We start from the raw sequence: 21,532 nt of genomic DNA, 5'->3' as shown, positions 1-21,532 counted from the left end.
CTATGAATGTAATGAAAACATTAATACAATTTAGTAGCTTTTTAAGCACAGAAAACCCAGTCCCTCCAATAGGACAAGTCTATAATGTAAAGATAAATCTACTGTCGAAAGGTCTGCGTTCAAACACCTGTAAAATAATTACTTTAGTAAAAGTGTATGTGCTGGAAGTGGGCCAATCCACCAACCCACATAAATCAGAAGGGCCACAGAGCTTCACTAGTATTCACTGCACTAAAGTGAATTCTAATTGGAATGCTGATGTGGTCCTTGCACAGTCTGACACTGTCCAATCAGTGCTGCCAGTGGCAGACTATGTAGGTACACACCCCAAACTGGTAATACGCAAATGCAAATTAATTCATAAACTTTTAGTAAAAATAATAGCAGAATGACACAACAGTTTTAAGGAAAGACAATCCAAAATTGTTGCTGCATGAGTAATGCAAGTAGAAAACACACATCAGAAGAGGTAAGAGGTCCCTTTTAATGATCAAGTCATTTTGCCAGTCCTTTATACTTAGCCTGATCAGGCTCTTACCTTTAGTAGGAGCTTGATCAGGCTCAGATATATTATGGCAAGCCGTATGCCTGAGAAGGCGTCTGGTTGCCATGGTAACCGTCGGGATGCTGCCACAGCAGTGCAGCGGCCCGATGGGGGAGGGAGCTCCCTACCTCTGTGAACCATTCAAACATCGGGCGGCTACCAAAGCACAGCAGTGGCCCGATGGGAGAGGGAGGGAATTCCTTCCCTGTTAACTCCTTCCATACAGCGGTCCCTACAGACCGCCGCATGGAAGGGGTTAAACAGCCGGTATCGGTGCTGGCACCAATGTGAGCCGTTTCAAGCAGTGTGTCAGCTGTATATTACGGCTGACACTCTGCTATCCACCGCTCGGCCATTCTGAAGAAATTAGGACCGCAGCAAGGCAGGGAAGGGGGAGAGGGAGATGAGCACCGCTGGCCATCCTGAGCTGAGACGAGGGAGGGAGGGGGAGAACTTATAGGGACCAGCCGCAACAGTTTTCGGGGTGGGAGGTATAAACAATTTTTTTAGGTTCTGATCCCCACAGTCACGGGTGTGTATTAGATGGCACCAGTTGTGCTCAGCATATTGGTCATTAAAATGGCATCTCTGTGTAAAAATTGCAATTTTCACTTTGCCTCATCTGATGGGAATTCATTTTTGCAAAGCATCTGTTGGGTCAAAATGCTCATTACACCCATTGGTAAATTCTGTGAGGGGTGTGGTTTCGAAAATATGTCATTTCTGGGAGATTTCTTTTTAGATTTCACCTCAGTGCCTGTACAGTTTCGGTCAGTACTGTATGTCACCCAACTAGGCCTCAAATGCACACGGAGAATGGACTGGCCGCTCCATTCTTTTCTATGGGAATTCTGGAGATAGCCGAGTACTGTCTCTGGAACTCCCATAGAAATGAATGGAGCGGCTATGCGCATGTCTGACCAGTGCTTCGTTCATTTCAGGGGACTGCAGGGGGTACGGGGCCCCCGTTCTCGTGATTCCAGCAATAGGACCCAACTGATATAAGGGTCTATTCACACATCCGCAAGTGTTTTGCAGTCTGAAAATTGCGGATCCGCAAAACACGGACATCGGCCATGTGCATTCCGCATTTTGCGGACCAAACATGGTCATCCCTATGATAGAAATGCCTATTCTTGTCTGTGGCTGAGGACAAGAATAGGACATGCTCTATCTTTTTTGCGGGGCCGCGGAACGGAACTACTGATGTCTACAGCACACGGTGTGCTATCCGCATCTTTTGCGACCCCATTGAAATTAACGGGTCTGCACCCGTTCCGCAAAATTGCAGAACGGATGCGGATCCATTTATATGGATTTGTGAATGGACCCTAATAGTTATCCCCTATCCTGTGGATAGGGAAAAACTTAATGTAACTGGAATACCGCTTTAATGGCAGTGTCAGATTATATGACTTTTGTCATGATGTCAATCATTTTACCAGAAGATAGAGCTGTATCCTGCAAGCTTTTTTCCATTTTTCACAGAATCTGCTACGGAGATGTTGATGTGAACAAAACCTTAGTCTATTCCTATGACATCACTCACCGTGAAATTGAACTAAGTTACAGAAATATAGCCTCTTACAACCCACGTGTTAAAGTAATTGATGCCACAATATTTTAAATGTGTTTCTTAGACCCTGCTGCGAAAAATGATGAAAGTCACTTGCAGATCAACAGTTTCTTAGAGTTACCTAGAAAGGTTACACAAACAGCTATTTTGAGAAAAGTAATTAAATGTATCAATCAACAATTTGTCAACAAGTAGTTTCTCTTCAGTTTATATAGCAAACATTCATCTATAGTTGCTTTTTGCCATAATGTCATAGCTTTTCCACAATACACAGTGTTTAGTGTGTTCCAAGATGAGCGAGGCCTGAGTGCCGCTGAAGCCAGAAAATCGATGAGTTAGAGTCTTCACTGACAGAAAACTGGAAAAACAGTGACATAGCAAAATATCACAGGAGAAAAACCTCCTTATTACACAGGATAGTGTGGTCAAAATATTGAGAAAGAGCACAGGCAATAAATATACAAATTTGTTTTCTCTGGGTATGAAAATGAGTGCACAATACAGTTGAGCAAATATTAATATTTCAAAATGGAAATTTATAACAGCATAATTCTTGGAATCCTTCAACAACTTGAAATTGTAGCGTCATAAAGGAACTAACAGATTGCTTTTTATTGCTATAATAGAATAGCTAATATTAATAAGAATAGTAAATATGAATGTGCTGTTATTGTTATAATGCATATAGAGTTATGGGCTTTGGGATAAAAGGGCTGAGCACGCTGAAGAAAAGGGACCCAGGTGTAAAGGTTTGATAAGCAAGACAGACTTTAAAAGGGAAATATAATGGCATCGGAGGAACTTGTACCATGTTTAAACCAGGGCAGAGAAGGGGTGGATACTTTCTTTATTCAGGGTAATCAAGGAGATACATTACAAACAATGAGCACTTAAACTTTAGAAATGAAAATCACGCAATTTGCTGACAAGGAGGTCAGACTATTTTGGACAGTGAACTCTCTGCGATCGTATAAGGAGAGTGGAAGGGTCCAGAGAGGACTCTGTGTGTTTAAATAAATAATGCAGTACGAAGATGACAGCAGTTTTGTAAATGAATGGCAACAATTGCATGCAGATTTTTCCCTAAAGATCTTAGAGGTGGTTCTAAAGAAAGATGAATTGGAGCATAAAAGAATTTAGGAAGAATTGGTAAAGATGCGCAGTGAACTACAGACCAGACTGACAGAAAGTCAAATGCAAATGTTTGAAAAGAAACTAAACAAAAAGTAAGTAATTACCCAAATAGAAGTAAAAGAAAGAAAAAGAGATAAATAAGACTATGAAACAGGAAAAGTGTTTGATTGGAATAAGAAGAAGCAGCAGCAGAAAAAACGATTTTAAAGACGCACAAGGAGTGAATATTGGACTACGGATTCAGACTCCAGTGCATCAGATGAGTCTAATAATCGTAATGAGCAGTCCAACCCTGAGTGAGCATACTAAAGTCCCTTTAGGCGAAACATCAGAAGGGGCCGAAGGAAAACAAAGAAGCATCAGAAAATCAACACGAATGAAGAAACAAGTGTACTGGAGACAATAAATGTAGTGACTGGACACGACTTGAAGAAAAATACTGTTGTTAACCTCATTGACTAAGAGTTGACACCGGACTGTGTGTCCGTCCTTGAGAAAGGGCTGGGATACAGTCTGGTGGAACAATTCGACCCAGTGGGTTTTGAGATAGATTTATTTAAATCGATGCGTAAGAACCATTTGCATAAAATGTTTAGCAATTCAACACAGGAAGTGTGTGTTAAAAGAAGGGTGAGATACCAGTCAGTCAGTTAGGGTTCGAGGAAGAGAAGTCAAGTCTGGAGTTACCGATGGGTATAGAACTGGCAGATATAGAGAGTGAGGTTGAAGAGTCACATGATTTCACAGGAGGTATAATGTCTACGTTTTGCCCCCCTATGCCGACTGGAGGGATTATTGATATTTTTCACCAATAGGTATTAAAAGAAACTAGGTCATTGGTTTATCCTGTTGTTCAGGATAATATAAATGATAAGGAGAAAATTGCCCTCAAATGGATTCACTCTTGTGAGGAAATTGTAGTGAAACCGGCCGACAAGGGGGGCAACGTAGTCCTCATGACTAAACAGTATTATGTTGAGGAATCCCTGAGGCAGCTGAGAGAAGAGAATACTTATGAAGCTTTACATAGTAATACTATTGCAGAGATCCAAAATCAATAAAAAAAACTTCATTCACAAATATGTCATGTATAATTTTCTCTCTAATTGTATAGCCGAGAAGTTAATACCACTTTTTCCAACTAAGCCCTCATGGTATTTTCTACCTAAAATACATAAGTTGCTGACCCGACCTCCTGGTCGCCCTATTGTGGCAGGCATCGGATCAGCGACTGAGCACCTGTCTAAATACTTTGACTGGCTACTCAGACCCGTCCTAAAAAAAGCTCCCGCTTATGTACAGGACACCAATGATTTTCTATTGGCATTAAAAGATTTCCACTGGCAAGAGGGATACAGTTTAGTCTCCCTCGATGTGTAAAATCTTTATACCCATATACCACATGGGATGGGTGTGTCCGCAGTAATGGAGGTATTAAGGAACACGGTTAAGAGTAATCTTTTCCGCCAGTTTGTAAGGGAAGGTTTGGAATTTGTATTGGGCAACAATGAATTTAGATTTGGAGAGCAATGGTTCAAGCAAAGGAATGGCACGGCCGTGGGGACACCAGTGTCCTGTATCTTTGCTAATATATACCTGGCCAGGTTCGAAGATAGGTATATCTTTTCTTTGGATAACCCTTTTCTCTCTTATATAAAGATCTTCCTGAGATATGTGGACGATGTTTTTCTAGTCTGGTCAGGGAGTGAATTACAATGCACACAATTTGTTGCTTATTTGAATGAAAAAAATGATATGAATATGAAATTCACTTCCAATTATGATGATCAGAGTTTGCAGTTTCTGGATGTGCCTGTCATGGTGAGGAGCGACGAGTTGGTCACGGAGGGCTATAGTAAGCCCACAGCATCCAGCTCCTTGCTACACTACGACAGTTTCCATTCAGGAAGCGTGAAAAAATCTGTCCCCTATGGTCAATTCATCAGGCTAAGGCTACATGCACAAGAACGTATGTGTTTTGCCATCTGCAAAAAAAAAAACGGATGACATCTGTATGCTATCCATTTTATTTTGCGGATCCATTACAACAATGCCTAAAACGGACAAGAATAGGACATGTTCTATTTTTTTTTTTTGCGGGGCTACGGAACGGACATACGGATGCGGATAGCACACGGTGTGCTGTCCACATGTCACGCCCTGCCCTGTGGGTGTTCTGAGGAGATCTGTCAGAATTGCTGCACGGGACTCGATCTGACAGTTTGTTTTGTTGTGGCTTGAGCAGAATCCCACCTCCTCCCAGGTATTGTTCTTTAGGTAATTGGTGAGGCTATTTATTCCTCTCTCTCCCTATAGCCTTTGCGGGTTATAGTTCTGACTTGTGTGAGCTCTGAAGTTTGGTGGATCGTCTGCTCCAGCACATCTCTAGATAAGTCCTTTTCCTGTCACGAGTAGAGTCACGGGAATCAAGATAGAGCGGAGGTGCACCCCCTGAGCTGCCACCCGGTCCCCTGTCCCTGCCTACTTGCACCACCCGCCCTAGGTGATGGAGCGCAACTGGGCGACAGTCCCTAACCTACTAAGTGCAAGCAGAGAGAAAGAGACAGCAGGGAAGAGGACAGCCACTGAGAAGTTACAATAAGCGGACAAAGGTAGAACGAAAACGGAAGGCGAGGAGGGTCAACTAGCCGAGGTCATTCCAGTAGGTCACGTCAGAACAAGGGAAGAGGCAAAGACAAATCCGTAAACAAGCCGAAGTCAAAATCCGAGAGGTAGCGTCAAGGTACAGGGAGCAGCAGAAGAGGTGTCAAGAGGCAGATCGAGGTTCAATTCCAGAGGTAGCTTAATAACAATAAAGTACACAGCCTATAGGACGAATCAGCTCGGCGCTCAAGGCAGACCTAGGAGCAGGGAGCCTCCCAGCTAGCAAGGCCGCCCTGGGAACGAGGCCAAACACAGATCCTCGCTCCCAAAGCTAAGCAGCAGGTCTGCGGCTGATGGGAGACCAAGTGCGCCTTCGGCGCCCCGTTACAGTACCCCCCCTTTTACGAGGGGCCACCGGACCCAAGCATTGTGGACGAGGTTTCTCAGGGTGTTCCCGGTGAAATTTAGTAATTAACCTGGAAGCATGCATCCTAGACATAGGTATCCAGGACCTCTCCTCAGGTCCAAAACCTTTCCAGTGGACCAGGTATTGAAAGGAATTTCTAATCTTTCTGACATCTATTATTTTAGAAATAATGAATTCCTCCTGACCCTCAACCTCCACAGGTGGAGGAGGTTTTTTAACCGGAACCACTGGGGACACATATTTCTTAAGTAACGACTTATGGAACACATCATGTATACGGAGGGAGTCGGGTAGCTTAAGTCTAAAAAATACTGGGTTAATAAGCTCAATAATATTGTATGGTCCAATGAAACGCGCCGAAAATTTCTTAGAAGATTTTTAGTCGACAACCACACCTTATCGCCGAGTACAAAATGTACCCCCTTCGAACGTCTCTTATTGGCGTGTTTACACTGGGTTTCCTGGGCCTTTTCCAGGTTCGATTGAACCTGTGCCCAGAATGTGCACAGTCTAGAGGTAAAAGAATCTGCCTGCGGGTTGAGTGAGGATACAGAGGGATTAGAACTAAAACGAGGATGTAAACCACTGTTACAAAAAAAAGGAGACACCCCCGTGGAAGAATTAACCCGATTGTTGATGGCGAATTCTGCCAATGGGAGGTATCTCACCCATAGGAGTTGATTATGCGATACATAGCACCTTAGAAAAAGCTCCACTGCCTGATTTAACCATTCCGTTGCCTATTGGTCTGTGGATGGAAAGCAGACGAAAAGGACAAAGAGATGTCGCACCTTCTACAAAAAGCCCTCCAAAAGCTAGAAACAAACTGAACGCCTCTATCAGAAACGATATTCTCAGGGACACCATGCAGACGTACCACATGTTCAATGAACAAGGATGCTAAGGTCTTTGCATCAGGGAGCTTACTTAAAGGAACAAAGTGCACCATCTTGCTAAAACAGTCAACCACTACCCACACCACTGACTTCCCCTCAGAGAGGGGCAGATCAGAAATAAAATCCATGGAGATGTGAGACCATGGCTTACAGGGAATGGGTAGTGGTTGTAGTTCACCAGCGGGATGTGTTCTTGGGGTCTTAGACCGGGCACAAACTTTGCAAGCTAAAACATAAGACCGTACATCTTTAGACAAAGTGGGCCACCAGAAAGACCTCAGCAGAAATTCCTTAGTGGCAGCAATACCTGGATGACCACAGAGCATGGAGTCGTGACATTCACCCAATAATTGAACACGAAAGCATTCAGGAACAAACAACTTATCTGCCGGTGTTTGTGGAGGAGCAAGTTGCTGAGCCTGTTGAATCTCAGAGGAAAGATCCGCAGAAACTGCTGCCACAAAGATGTTTGTTGGCAAGATGGGTTCCAGGGGGGTACCAGGAGGTTGGACGGCATTAAAACTCAGGGACAAGGCATCTGCCTTAACATTTTTACTTCCTGGTCTGAAAGTAACAGAAAAGTTAAAACGAGTAAAAAAACAGGGCCCATCTGGCTTGTCTAGGATTAAGGAGTTTGGCCGCCTCAAGAAACACTAAGTTCTTATGATCAGTGAGAACAGTAATACGGTGTCTAGCCCCTTCTAAAAAATGCCTCCACTCCTCAAATGCCCATTTAATGGCTAGTAACTCGTGGTTTCCAATATCGGAATTTCTCTCCGAAGGAGAGAACTTGCGAGAGGAGAAGGTGCATGGCCTTAAATTAGTGAGGTTAGAGGACCCCTGTGAAAGGACGTCCCCCACACCATCCTCTGAGGCATCCACCTCCACCACAAAAGGTTCCTCGGTATCGAGCTGAACCAAGACTGGAGCCATTTGGAAACAATTTTTTAGGGTATCAAAGGCTCGACAGGCCTCCAACGACCAGTTAACCAGATCCGAACCAGGGGGAGGAGCATGTGTGCGGATGCACGCAGGTGATGAGCGCACCATGCTCTCGGCGTCTGTGCTCCCAGCCTAATGTGAGCTCGCTCTGACCCAGGGGATTGATGGACGGAGGTAGCCCTGAATACTGCTGCAGTGCCATTCCGATGCCGCTTGACTGGCGTTGAGAGTTTATCCCGGCTGATCTATAGGAGCCCGATGTGAAGTGCCGACTGCCGTGGGGCCCTGAGTCCTACCCCGATTGTCTTCCTGCTCCGGCTTTGGGTACCGTGCAGCAAGTTACCCTGATACACCGACTCCCCGCCTGTTGATTGCTTAGTGCTGGTGTTGCCATTGGCCGTTTGCCCCTCCCTCCAAATGTGGAACAAGCGCTCGACTCTGGAGTTCGGGAGCAGAGCCGAGAAGGAGACAGTAGGTGACCTGGATCGATGGGAAAGTGTGCAAGCGTCTTCTCTTCCCCGCTTTATGATTTGACAGTGTGGTCAGAAAACTGAAATTTTTTCCTCTTTTATTCCTGCTTGGTACTGCTGGATACAGCAAGTGAAGCTGCGGACTGGGGGGTGTGAGGGGATCATGATAGCAAGCTCTAAAGTATATATATGTCGGGCTTGAGTGGTCCCCCCCCCCCCCTTCCATATACAGAAGACATGCAGTTCCTACACGGATAGAGGAGGAGGAGTGTAAATGAATATGAGATCCAGGTTATAAGCACCTAATTGGCTGGTGGCAGGCGGCGGGGGGAGAATCTATAATCTAGCGGGTTCAAGAGGATTAAAACTGCTACAGATATCCGGGACGGTATACACCTAGAACAACTGAAGTAGCTGGAGACATACACTGCGTGCAGAATTATTAGGCAAATGAGTATTTTGACCACATCATCCTCTTTATGCATGTTGTCTTACTCCAAGCTGTATAGGTTCGAAAGCCTACTACCAATTAAGCATATTAGGTGATGTGCATCTCTGTAATGAGAAGGGGTGTGGTCTAATGACATCAACACCCTATATTAGGTGTGCATAATTATTAGGCAACTTCCTTTCCTTTGGCAAAATGGGTCAAAAGAAGGACTTGACAGGCTCAGAAAAGTCAAAAATAGTGAGATATCTTGCAGAGGGATGCAGCACTCTTAAAATTGCAAAGCTTCTGAAGCGTGATCATCGAACAATCAAGCGTTTCATTCAAAATAGTCAACAGGGTCGCAAGAAGCGTGTGGAAAAACCAAGGCGCAAAATAACTGCCCATGAACTGAGAAAAGTCAAGCGTGCAGCTGCCAAGATGCCACTTGCCACCAGTTTGGCCATATTTCAGAGCTGCAACGTCACTGGAGTGCCCAAAAGCACAAGGTGTGCAATACTCAGAGACATGGCCAAGGTAAGAAAGGCTGAAAGACGACCACCACTGAACAAGACACACAAGCTGAAACGTCAAGACTGGGCCAAGAAATATCTCAAGACTGATTTTTCTAAGATTTATGGACTGATGAAATGAGAGTGAGTCTTGATGGGCCAGATGGATGGGCCCGTGGCTGGATTGGTAAAGGGCAGAGAGCTCCAGTCCGACTCAGACGCCAGCAAGGTGGAGGTGGAGTACTGGTTTGGGCTGGTATCATCAAAGATGAGCTTGTGGGGCCTTTTCGGGTTGAGGATGGAGTCAAGCTCAACTCCCAGTCCTACTGCCAGTTTCTGGAAGACACCTTCTTCAAGCAGTGGTACAGGAAGAAGTCTGCATCCTTCAAGAAAAACATTATTTTCATGCAGGACAATGCTCCATCACACGCGTCCAAGTACTCCACAGCGTGGCTGGCAAGAAAGGGTATAAAAGAAGAAAATCTAATGACATGGCCTCCTTGTTCACCTGATCTGAACCCCATTGAGAACCTGTGGTCCATCATCAAATGTGAGATTTACAAGGAGGGAAAACAGTACACCTCTCTGAACAGTGTCTGGGAGGCTGTGGTTGCTGCTGCACGCAATGTTGATGGTGAACAGATCAAAACACTGACAGAATCCATGGATGGCAGGCTTTTGAGTGTCCTTGCAAAGAAAGGTGGCTATATTGGTCACTGATTTGTTTTTGTTTTGTTTTTGAATGTCAGAAATGTATATTTGTGAATGTTGAGATGTTATATTGGTTTCACTGGTAAAAATAAATAATTGAAATGGGTATATATTTGTTTTTTGTTAAGTTGCCTAATAATTATGCACAGTAATAGTCACCTGCACACACAGATATCCCCCTAAAATAGCTAAAACTAAAAACAAACTAAAAACTACTTCCAAAAATATTCAGCTTTGATATTAATGAGTTTTTTGGGTTCATTGAGAACATGGTTGTTGTTCAATAATAAAATTAATTCTCAAAAATACAACTTGCCTAATAATTCTGCACTCCCTGTATTAAGGGAGAGACGCCAAATTTTCCCCTCTGGGCTTATCTTCAAAGTTACTGGGCAAGACTGCTAATTACGGCAGGTGAGAGCTGCTACTGAAGAGCAACGGTTTAAAGGTCGTGGGGAGATGCTGGCATAACAACGAACTAATATGAACTAAAATGAATTAACACTATAACCCAAACAACCGGGTCTTGCCACTATTTATGGCCCAGTAACTACCTGGAATAGAAAGACAAATAAACCGCAACTATACAATCTAATAAACGTTACTAACATACTAACGTAAAGAGGACCGTTAACTGCCAGCGACTACTGGAAAACGGACTTGACTGTTATACGTGCATATTTATGTTGGATTTGAATACTGTAACCTTTGGATGTTATATATGTACCTTCCCCTTAGCTTTGTTGGTTTTTTCCTCTCCTTGTTGTGTTTTTGAACCCATATATATATTCTGGGACGGTGGGGGGAGGAGGGCAGGCCAGCTAGGGGGAGGTCGGGAGATGGCGAGACAGGCTGCAGGGAAAAAGACAAAGGGACAACTAGAGCTGAATACCTCGATGTAAAATACTCAATGTTGTTCCCAGCTAAGCTGAGGCTAGAATGGGAAAGTAAAACTTGGTTTTTTGATAAACCAGAAGCAGTCAGGGAAAGGGTTAGAGATAACATCAAGAGCTGAGTGGGAGTGGGGTGGGGCAGGCACTGAGAGGGGGAATGCATAGGTAGAGAACCGGGTTCTAGGTATCCTGGCTCATTCGTGTCATGCCCTGCTCTGACTATGTGCGGAGGTCGGCCAGAATAGCAGCACGTGTTTAGTTTTTTGTTTTGTTTTGGAGTCGTGCTAGATCCGCCTCCCTTCAGGTGCACTGGGTGGGGTCATTGGTTTAAATCTCACTTATTCCCAGTGTTCTGTGCGGGTTATAGAAATCAGTCTGGCCTTGGAAGCAAGCAAGCAAGGAAGGAAGGATTGTCTGTTCCAGCTCAGATAAGATAAGTTTGGTTTCTGTTTTTGTTGTTTGCTGTCTAGGTTGTTTGTGTGTCGTCTGTCCCCTCCAGGTTCTGAGGGAGCAGGCTGCCCCTATTCCCCTTTCACCATCTCAGGGATTCTAGGCTATTTTCAGCCCAGGCACGAGGACACATTATTCCTACCTTCAAGGTCTGAATGTGGGCTTAGCAGTGTAGGGAGAGAAGTCAGGGATTTGCTAGGAGGTGACCTTTCCCCAGCTTCTCGCCTATAAACTTGTTTGTTGGTTTATCTGTGTATTTGAGATCCTGTCCGCCATGACATTTTGGGGTGGTTAGGGGGGGGGGGGGGGGGATAATGTCTGTTGGTTGCTGGGGTGTGTGTTTTTTTTTTTTTTCTCTCTTTTCTCTTTTTTCTTGGTCCTTCCCTCCCCTTTCTCTCGTCTCCCTCCCCGGTACCACTGCCTACGTGCCGCTACACCACCGGGGGTTCTGGGATACCCGATTGAGGGGTAGGATTAGGAACATAAAGGAAATTTATGAGAATCCTTTCATGGAATATCAGGGGGTTAAGTAGGGGCATAAAGAGAGTTGCGGTCTTCGACGCAATACATAGGTCACTTCCCGCTATTGTCTGCCTACAAGAGACACACTTGACGGCGAGACAATGGATGGGGTGGGTAGACCATGGATGCAACATGCTTTCCATTCAGTATATTCAGCATACGCAAGAGGAGTAAGTATACTAATACATCGGGATATAGATATAAAAATACTGAAAGTAATCACAGATAGGGAAGGTTGCTATGTCCTGATAGACTGTATATTAGAAGGAAGGGCATGGTTAATAGCAAGTGTGTATATACCGCCACCTTTTAAAATTGCCGTCCTATTAAAAATTTATGAGATTACACTTAATGCAGGGGATAAATCACTATTGGTGGTGGGGGATCTCAACAATGTAATGGATGCAAGCTTAGATAGATGTAGAATAGGGAATATCCAAGGGCCCTGTACGGGATCTAAATTAAAGAATGTCACTAAAGAGATGGGATGGATTGATATTTGGAGGGTTATGCACCCCAACTCACGGAAATACTCGTGCTTTTCAAAAACTCACAGAAGCTTATCACGGATCGATTTAGCTTTCACAAATGAGTAAGGCTCACTAGAAATAGAAGAATTTCGGATCACAATCCAATTAATATTAAAATTAGAACACAAATAATTAAAAAAAGAAAGATGAATATAAATATAGGATGGATAAATATGTTGGATATACACAGCAAGATTTCGGGAGAGATAATAGAGTTCTTTGAGATGAATGATGGATAATCGACGGTTAACACGATATGGGAGACTGCCAAGGCCTTTATTAGAGGGATTATTACAAAACATTCAGCAATATATAAGAAAGGAGCAAGAGAGAAAATAAAAAAAATGGGAAAACGAGACAGAAAAAAGTGAAAAAAAGTACATTGAAAATCCCACAGAGCAAAATTATACCGTTTGGATAGATAAGGCCTCTGAACTAAAGGATGAATTGTTAATAATGGCAGAACATCAAAAAGAAAATCAAGTAAGAGATAATTATATATACGCACATATACCCGGGAAAAAACTAGCGGCCTTGGCAGCGACCCAAACAAACAAGAACAAGTATATCCACTGTTTAGTGGACGAATTGGGACATAAAAATTCAGAACAAACTACTAAAATAGAATTACTCCAAAAATACTTTGCCGATATATACAGTAGTAAGATAAATAAAAATTCAGAGCAAATACAAAACTTTCTGGATGAAATCATCATCTCGAAGTTAACAATAGATCAAAGTAAGTCCTTGGAAGACCCCTTAACCCCTCTAGAAGTGAAGGATATGTTAAAAGCGACAGCAAAGAACAAGACCCCAGGAATGGACGGAATCCCGTTTGAGGTGTATGCCCAATATAAAGAAATACTAATTCCGAAACTGCTTAGGATGTGGGAGACCTCGAAACAGATAGGGAAGCTGCCAGATTCCATGCGAGAGGCCCTAATTACACTTGTTCTGAAGCCGGGCAAGGACCCAGCCTTAATGGAATCTTACCGTCCTATATCACTGATTACCACTGATAACAAAATTCTAGCCAAAATCCTGGCAACTAGACTCAGGAGTGTGATTTCGGTGCTTGATCATGAGGATCAATCGGGGTTCATGTCAGGGAAAACTACTACAGAGAATATTATAAGATATTTTGTGAACACCCAGTTTAAACCTACAAATTGTGGAGAACGGCTGATTGTTACTATAGACGCCTCAAAAGCTTTTGATACGATAGAATGGCCCTTTTTGTTTAATGTGATGAAGAAGATGGGACTAGGGGACCAATTTGTTGCATGGGTAAAGCTATTGTATACTGAAATTTCCGCGAGGGTGATAGTAAACGGAGAACATTCGGGTAGCATACCAATTGGCAGGGGGGTTAGGCAAGGATGCCCCCTTTTCTACTCTGCTATTCGCTATAGCTATTGAGCCGCTTTCGGACATGATCAGGCAAGACCCGCGAATTGTGGGGTTTAGATACGGTACATATGAGGAAAAAATTGCTCTATATGCGGATGACATCATGCTATTTGTGGGTTCACACGGATCACTTACAAGGATCTTTCAAGTATTTGAACAATACTGTAAATATGCCGGACTTAGTATAAACTGGTCTAAGTCAGCTTGTATCCCGATTGATCCTCTGAACGAGTTTAGTCCGGGAATGCTGGAAATTAAGAAGATTAATGAACCTGTCAAATATTTGGAAATTCAGATTACCCCAGATCCCAACGACTATGTTCGATTGAATGTGATTCAGAAAATTCAGGAATGCAGGAAAAAATAGAGTTATGGAAAAGACTGTACCTGTCTATGGCAGGACGTATCTCTTTGGTAAAGATGTGCCTACTACCTGCCCTGAATTATATTTTGTGGAATACACCAGTGATAATATTTTAGAAAAATAGCCAGCTTACTAACCGACTTAATATGGCGAGGGAAAAAGCCGAGAATAAAGGCACAGATACTGTGTACCCATGAGAAGGAAGGTGGACTGTCTGTACCAGATTTGGAACTCTATTTTATTTCAGGGACTATAAAAAATACGATAACGTGGAGTAACACGCAAAGCTATAAGAAAATAATAGCAGGGATAAATAAAAGACTCGAAAAATGTAACATCTTCCAAATTATAGAGACAGGTATTCTGTCCCAACAGGGCTGTAAATACATACCTTTAATTGTGTTGATGGCTAAAAACTGGAAGACGGCAAAAGAATTATGGTCCCAAACTGGATTTCATTCTGACACCATACTTTGGGACAATACTAGCCTCACAGAATTAAAGGCAATTGAACAGAGGGTCTGGTGGAAACATGGAATATATACATTAGGCCAGGTATGGGAAGAGGGGGATATTATCTCCTATGAAGAGTTAAAAAGGAAATACCAATGGGAAAATACAGAGCTGAGTTTTTTCTACTTTCAATTAAAACACGCACTGTATAAGATGATAGGGAAAGGTACACAAATTACTATTTTACCACAGCCGCTGGATAATATTACTAAGCTAACATCTGGTAAGAAACTGGTCTCAAGAATATACCAATGTTTGTCACACCGTAAAAAAAACAGAAGAGCAGTTGAAAATTTGACGCATAAATGGCAGGGAGCCTTGAATCCCGTACGAGAAGATTTTTGGGAGTCAGCTATACAGGCGAAGAATAGGGTCTCGAGGAATTTTTCTTATAGAATAACCAAATTTAATATATTTTATCGTCTCTACTACTCTCCTAAGAAGTTAATGAAGTGCTATAAGACCAAAGTGTTTAGCTGTCAGAAATGTGGAGAGATATACATATATTATGTGTAAAAATTCAAGATTATTGGGTAAAGATTATTGACAAAATAGAGGAATATCACCAGTTTATAGTGCCTAGACATTTTGAGGAATGTATTTTAGGGGTGATGGACGGAGTGCAGGCCCCACAACACAGAGTGGTAGCAACTCAACTATTGTTTCAAGCTAGGAAGTGTATAGTTGGACATTGGGGGGGGAATGCGGTTCCCACAGTTAAAGAATCTGAGAACTTCACAATTCCATCTGGTCGGGTTATGGCAGAAATGGCTAAACGAAAACTGAGCCTAGTGGGGCGCGGCTGGGTTCTTGGGGGGGGGGGGGGCGCGGGAGGGAGAGGAGGAGAAAGAGAAAAATTTCCTTTTTTTTTTTCTCTCTCTCAGCAACTAATAGGTTGGGGGTGGGGGATGGGGAAGACATGTAATGTATGAATAAGATGATTGCTGAATATTTATGTAAAACTTGGAAAATTGTAATAAAGATTTACTAATAAAAAAATAAAATAAAAAAACAGATCCGAACCTTTTTTAGTTAGATCCGTGAGGGGTTTGCAATAACAGAAAAATTATTTATGAATTTACTGTAATAAATGGCGAATCGTAAAAAATGTTGGAGTGCCTTTAAGGAGGATGGTCCTACCCAGTCTTGGATAGCCTAAACCTTACTGGGATCCATTTTAAATGAATGAGGAGTAAGAATATAGCCAAGATAGGGGATCTCTTGAACTCCAAATACACATTTCTCTAATTTAACAGACAAATGGTTCTCCCTGAGGATTTTAAGAACCAGTTTGATGTGAGACACATGAGAATCCCAGTCAGGTGAAAAGACAAGAATATCATCGAGATAAACAATCATAACTTTGCCAATAAGTTCTCTAAAAATATCATTCATGAAATTCTGAAACACAGCTGGGGCATTGCAAAGACCGAATGGCATAACCAGATACTCAAAGTGTCCCTCTGGAGTATTAAAAGCAGTTTTCCACTCATCTCCCTCCTTAATACGAACTAGGTTATAAGCTCCTCTTAAATCAAATTTAGAAAACCAAGAAGCACCCAAAATCTGGTTAAACAAATCAGGAATCAACGGGATGGAATACTGATTCCTAATAGTAATTTTATTCAAATTTCTGTAGTCAATGCAGGGCCTGAGACCACCGTCTTTCTTTTTAACGAAAAAGAATCCTGCTCCCAGGGGAGAGGTGGAGGGCCTAATATGTCCTTTCTTGAGACTCTCCTGGATGTAGTCTTTCATGGACTTGCGCTCAGGACCGGACAGATTATAAATCCGTCCTTTAGGAAATTTGGACTCAGGTATCAAGTCAATAACACAGTCATAAGACCTATGGGGAGGGAGAGTATCTGTCTCAGAGGTGGAAAAAACATCTGAATAATCAGCAATAAAATGAAGAATATCTGATGAGACCCCAGCTTGAACTACGGTTAAGCAAGAATTACAGTTAGGCCCCCATCTCTCTAACTCGCCCGAACTCCAGTTAATGACCGGATTGTGTTGCTGAAGCCAGGGCATACCAAGGACTACCTGAACAGGAAGATTCTCTAAAACAAAGAAGGAACATTTCTCAGAGTGGCAGATCCCTACAGATAGTGTAACCTCCAGAGTACGGAGTTTTACTGTGCCCCCTAGCAGGGGGGTAGTATCGATGGCGACAACCTGGATCGGGGTGGGTAATTCTAGTATAGGAATTCCCATCTGATCAACGAATTTGTAATCAATAAAACTAAAAGCTGACCCTGAATCCACAAAGGCATTTCCTGACCCCTTTAACCCCTTAAGGACTTGGGACATACCGGTACGCCCTGTTTCCCGAGTCCTTAAGGACCCAGGACGTACCGGTACGTCCTGTGTAGTTTTGATCACTGCCATACGGCCGGCAGTGATCGGAACAGGGTGCCTGTTGAAATCATTCAGCAGGCACCCTGTGACAATGCCTAGGGGGGTCCTGTGACCCCCCCGCATTGCCGATCGCTACAAACCGCAGGTCAATTCAGACCTGCGGTTTTTAGTGCTTATGCAAGTTTCTGATCCCTGCGGTCCGTGACCGCAGGGATCAGAAACCACAAAGTGCTCATATTTTTGAAAGTTAACCCCCCCCCCGCAGCCCTCTGTGTTTTTGTGCCTGCGGGTGCAGCGGGAGGGAGGATTGCGGGCGGTGAGGGAGGCGGGCGGAAGGCGTGCGGCAGTGTGGGGGCGGGTGCGCGATCTTCCGCCCACCTCCCGTTTATTTTCAGGATGGCCGAGCGGTTGAATCAGAGTGTCAGCTCATTGCTGACACTCCGATTCAAACGGCTGACATCTGTGCATATGTCCGCCGTTTTAATGGCAAATGGAGATGAAATTTCAGAATTTCTATTTTTTGTTACTTTGCTTCACAAAAAGTGTAATATAGAGCAACCAAAAATCATATGTACCTTAAAATAGTACCAAAAAAACTGACACCTTATCCTGTAGTTTCCAAAATGGGGTCACGTTTTTGGAGTTTCTACTCTAGGGGTGCATCAGGGGGCTTCAAATGGGACACACGGTGTTCCTTTCACTCTATGCCCTGATGTGGGGCCGTAGAGTGGTGTACGACCACATATCGGGTGTTTCTGTAAACCGCAGAGTCAGGGCAATAAATATTGATTTTTGTTTGGCTGTTAACCCTTGCTTTGTTAGTGGAAAAAATGGATTAAAATGGAAAATTTGCCCAAAAATTTAAATTCTGAAATTTCATCTCCATTTGCCATCAACTCTTGGGGAACACCTAAAGGGTTAATAGTGTTTTGTAAAATCAGTTTTGAATACCTTGAGGGATGTAGTTTCTAGAATGGGGTCACTTTTGGGTGGTTTCTATTATGTAAGCCTCACAAAGTGACTTCAGACCTGAACTGGTCCCTAAAAAGTGGGTTTTTGAAAATTTCTGAAAATTTTCAAGATTTGCATCTAAACTTCTAAGCCTTGTAACGTCCCCAAAAAATAAAATGGCATTCCCCAAATGATCCAAACGTGAAGTAGACATATGGGGAATGTAAACTAATAGCTATTTTTGGATGTATTACTATGTATTATAGAAGTAGAGAAATTGAAACTTGGAAATTTGCAAATCTTTTCAACATTTTGGTAAATTTGGTATTTTTTTATAAATAAAAAATAATTTTTTTTACTCCAATTTACCAGTGTTATGAAGTACAATATGTGACAAATAAACAGTCTCAGAATGGCCTGGATAAGTAAAAGCGTTTTAAAGTTATCATCACATAAAGTGACACTGGTCAGATTTGCAAAAAATGGCCAAGTCCTTAAGGTGAAATAGGGCTGAGTCCTTAAGGGGTTAAGACCCCAAAGGCAATAGAAACCGGCAGCAATAGTTTACTTCTTACCACATCCGGGAGTACCTTGTCCTTGAATCCCTCAGACTTGGATGATTTTCCAGAAGGCGGAGCTTTAGGACACTGACGGATCTAGTGTTCGGGATCCCCACAATAAAAACAAGAGCCGCGACGTAGTTCTCTTGGCGTCATCCCGAGTTGCATGGGCTCGTCCGAGTGGGCTTCCATCCTGGGTTCAAGGGGGGGAGTCTCAGGTTGAAGAAGGGTATGAGGAGAAAACAAATGCTCCCGCTGTCTCTCTCTGATCCGTCTATCTAGTCTGATGGCTAGCGTCATGGTCTCCTCTAAAGAGTCAGGATAGGGATAACAAACCAACATATCCTTTAACTTGCCCTAAATTGACATTTGAGCGCTGGTTCGTTCCAGCCCGAAGGAACGCACCATTTGCGAAACTGCCTACAAAAATCCTCCACGGGACGATTTCCCTGAGTGAGGGCCTTAAGATTGGATTCTGCCACAGAGGCTCGGTCAGGTTCATCCTAAAGAACGCCTAACGCCTGGAAAAAGAGGTCCACAGAGCTAAGACAAGGGGAGTCTGGTGGTAAAGAAAAGGCCCATTCCTGGGGGTCCCCTTGAAGCAAGGGAATGATAATACCAACCTTCTAAGGGTCAGGGCCGGAGGAGTGGGGTCGTATTAAAAAATAACGTTTACAGCTTTCCTTGAAAGCTAAAAAATTTCGGCGGTCACCCGAAAACCGATCGGGCAATTTAATGTGAGGTTCCACCTGAACGGTGGCGGGAGCAAGAATAGGGGGAGTACGGACGGTCTCCTGAACTTGTAGTCTCTCCCCAAGTTCCTGTACTATTTGAGCAAAACCCTGCACATGTTCGGTGAGGCTCTGTATAGGGTCCATGCTGAATTTGGGCCTGTGATTCTGTCACGGGTAGAGTCACGGGAATCAAGATAGAGCGGAGGTGCACCCCCTGAGCTGCCACCCGGTCCCCTGTCCCTGCCTACTTGCACCACCCGCCCTAGGTGACGGAGCGCAACAGGGCGACAGTCCCTAACCTACTAAGTGCAAGCAGAGAGAAAGAGACAGCACAAACAGAAGAAACAGACAAATCCGTAAACAAGCCGAGGTCAAAATCCGAGAGGTAGCGTCAAGGTACAGGGAGCAGCAGAAGAGGTGTCAAGAGGCGGATCGAGGTTCAATTCCAGAGGTAGCTTAATAACAATGAAGTACACAGCCTATAGGACGAAAATCACAGGCAACCTGTAGCCAGCAGGCCGCCTGTATTTATAGTGGGGAGTGAGGGTCATGTGACGTGGCCAGCATCACATCACCGACAGACAAACAAGTCGAGCACCGAGTGATCAGCTAGGCGCTCAAGGCAGACCTAGGAGCAGGGAGCCTCACAGCTAGCAAGGCCGCCCTGGGAACGAGGCCAAACACAGATCCTCACTCCTGAAGCTAAGCAGCAGGTCTGCGGCTGATGGGAGACCGAGTGCGCCTTCGGCGCCCCGTTACATTTCCCTTTTTCCTTCTGCGTCTGTTTTGACTAGGCCTCTAGGGAGACGCTAGCACCTTCGATGGTTGAAGGAGCTGGGTGTCTCTTTCCCTACAGCTGAGGGTTTGGTACAGTTTGTTTTGGTCTTAGGTACGTGGGCATGTGCATGTCTACCACCGAGATATGCACATGGGCATAGCAGCTTAGGGAAAGTGTTTTAGGGATTGCTAGGAGGTGACCCCTTTGTTCCCTAGCTTTTGGGGCCTAGTCAGTTGTTTTGTTTGCTTTGCCGTGTTCTGTTTCCTTCCCTTATCTTACCTACTGTGACACCGCATTTTATGCGGACCCATTGAAATGAATGGGTCCGCATCCTATCCGCAAAAAAAATGGAACGGACATGGAAACAAAATACTTTCGTGTGCATGAGGCCTAAGAAGAATAAATAACACCAAGACCGGGTATGGAACACAAGCTCTGGAATTAAAGGAAAGATTAATGAATAGGGGTTACCCGTAAGAAGTCCTAGAAATAGCCATAAAAAAAGCTGGAGAGTTTTCCCAATGGGATTTATAAAAAAAACGAAAAAGAAGGAATAATGACAAAAGCAAAGGTCCAATGGCTGACAATATACGGAGGATAATACAAAGTAATTGGGAAATTTTAAAAAGAGATGGTAGTTTGGAACAGTACACTAGGAATAGACCTATAATAACATTCAAAAAAAGTCATACAATAAAATACATGTTGGTGAGAAGTAGATTTGTAGAAAAGAAGAGCAAGAATTGGTTACAGGGGAATAAACCAAAAGGGTATTTAAGATGCGGCAATTGTGCCTAATGTAGATATAATGCCCAAAATAAAATGTTACACTTTGGAGGTGTTTTTCATAAAGTGGAAAGTTTCATTACCTGTAAAAGCACGTACAGTGCCTTGCAAAAGTATTCACCCTTCTTGACTTTTTTCGTATTTTGGTGCCTCACAATCTGGAATTAACATGGATTGTTTGAGGATTTGCATCATTTAATTTACAGAACATGCCCACAACTTTGAAGATGTTTTTTTTTTATTGTGAAGCAACAACAAATAGGACAAAATAACAGAAAAAGTTATTGTGCATAACTATTCACCCCCCTAAAGTCATTACTTTGTAGAGCCACCTTTTGCGGCAATCACAGCTCCAAGTCGCTTTGGATAAGTCTCTATGAGCTTGCCACATCTTACCACTGGGATATTGCCCATTCCTCCTTGCAAAACTGCTCCAG

Source organism: Bufo bufo, chromosome 3, assembly GCF_905171765.1.
Source record: "Bufo bufo chromosome 3, aBufBuf1.1, whole genome shotgun sequence".
Classification (NCBI taxonomy): Eukaryota; Metazoa; Chordata; class Amphibia; order Anura; family Bufonidae; genus Bufo; species Bufo bufo.
The sequence above is the reverse complement of the archived record's forward strand: the minus strand, read 5'-3'. Positions refer to the sequence as shown.